Genomic DNA, 2,081 nt, shown 5'->3' with positions numbered 1-2,081 from the left:
TGTTGTTTCACAGGGACCGTGAAATAAAACAGTTTAGAAAAATAATTTCTGGTCCTCTTGGCAGTGTCTGTTGATGGTAACATGAAGAGCGTGGTAGTAGCTATGTGTGATATACATTGACGGGTATCTTCAATGAGGCGTTCCAAAAAACAGTAACAACACTTAAAGGTGACAACCAATTTAACACGGTGGATCAAGCACGTGCCTGCTTGAGATTTATATTTTAAATGAATGTATGCTGAATTTTACAAATTTTACTGAACTGTTACTCTTCCTCACTCATAAAATTGTACTTCTGTTACGCTATTTCCCCTACACCCTAAGAGAGGCTCGTGAGTACAAATAACGTCTTACAGAAGCCCCAAGATCATAGGGAGGCTTTGTATTATGTCAGTTTTACCACTGGAAAAATGGAGGCACAGAAAGGTCCTAATGGTGAAACTAATTTACTCTGTTTCATCTTTCCCCAACCATTCCTTATGAATTCCTCATTACAAGCAAAAAAAAGTTAGATAAGCTGTAAGCCAAGTTACTGCAGTTGAACTATAAGCGTAGATAGAGGTAGGGTACAGTATGAGTCTTGCTTTTTGAGTACTCTGAAAGTGCTGCTGCCGATAGGACAGTATCTGTTCAGATTAGCTAAAGAACTGTGAAAGAATATAAATATTGGAGTTTTGTCAGCTACGTATTTCAGAAGAAATTTCTTTCATTCTGCTGTTTAAGTTCATGCTGGTGGTAGCCCCGCAGGTTCGGTGAATTAAATCCCAGGCTGGGTAGTGATGTCATACCCTCAGTTCTTTTTTAATCTCCTTTTTGTGCTGAGAGCAGCCATCTGTCCCCCTCCAAACAATGACGGAAGCAGCTGTGCATGGGGTGCCATCAGGAATAAAAGCCTCTGCTTCATACCAGAGGGCAGCGGGCTGCGGGTCACAGAGAGTTATAAGGTATCAGGGTCAAATGATACCTGTAAGGAACAACAAAACTAGGATTATATGGCCTTTACGTGTTCATTCACTAGCAGAGAATTGGGGTCAGTCTTTGTCTGAGTTTTTCTCTAATGGCCATGGAAATGCGTGTACGTTTTCAAGGGTAGGCACGCTGTTACTTACCCACAGAATAATGGAGTAAGAAAGCGAGCTTCAAGCAGTGGGCAAAGCAAAGACGACATGAAACAATTCTTTCAAAGGGAAAATAAAACAACATTCTGGTTAGATTCTGGTACTTTATACAAGTTCAAAGTGTGTGGTCTCAAGTGGTTTGCGTATCCTATAACATGCCCTCACAAAAGCCCAGTGAACCATGCCTTTCGTGTATAGTCTGCAGCACACGGTAGTTCCCTTGCAGCTTTGTGGGAAAAAGGAAGCTAAGCAAGAGCTGAGTGCTGCTCAGAAGCCTCATTCAGGAGGAGCTTCAGGTTTTGCACAGAGCTGCTTTTTCTTCTGCAGAATGACCTGGAAGGAACTGGAGGAGGGTACACACTCCACAGGATGAAATTGCCCATTCCTGCAGGTGGCTTTTTACTTTTTCAACAAGTGGTGTTAGTTCTGTCCCAACTATTCTCTTTCTGTGCTGGGTCCATAGGGAGAACAGAAGCTGATACAGGTTTAACCTATAGGAACCTTTCTTATATGCCAAGGGGGAGCGTAATATATGGGTAAAGTTCATGCATATAATGAAATAAATTATTACAGCTAAGTTCAGAGCCTCTTATCTTTTCTTTAACCCCCACACCACTTTTGTCTTCATGGATTCCAGCTCTGTTTCTAAGCAAACAAACATTTTGGAGCTATTAGAGATATACCAGGGGTCATACAGCCTTTTCACTTCTTTGGGGATGAGATTCCAAGATTTGACCCTGTCTCTCCTGATCGAGGTGACATTCTTTGAAGCTTGATGGGACAGAATCACGTATTTTGCAGGTGGGTAAGCTGTAAACACTGTATTCTCCTACCTCAGAGGAACACACCCTGGGCCATGGAGGCATTTGTGGATATACAGCTGTCAGACGAATCGTTAAGACAGCCATGGCTGGCCCAGTACCAAAACCAGTGATCCCCTCTATGCCACAGTTCTACTTAGGC

Source organism: Buceros rhinoceros, unplaced genomic scaffold, assembly GCF_000710305.1.
Source record: "Buceros rhinoceros silvestris isolate BGI_N320 unplaced genomic scaffold, ASM71030v1 scaffold9081, whole genome shotgun sequence".
Classification (NCBI taxonomy): domain Eukaryota; kingdom Metazoa; phylum Chordata; class Aves; order Bucerotiformes; family Bucerotidae; genus Buceros; species Buceros rhinoceros.
The sequence above is the reverse complement of the archived record's forward strand: the minus strand, read 5'-3'. Positions refer to the sequence as shown.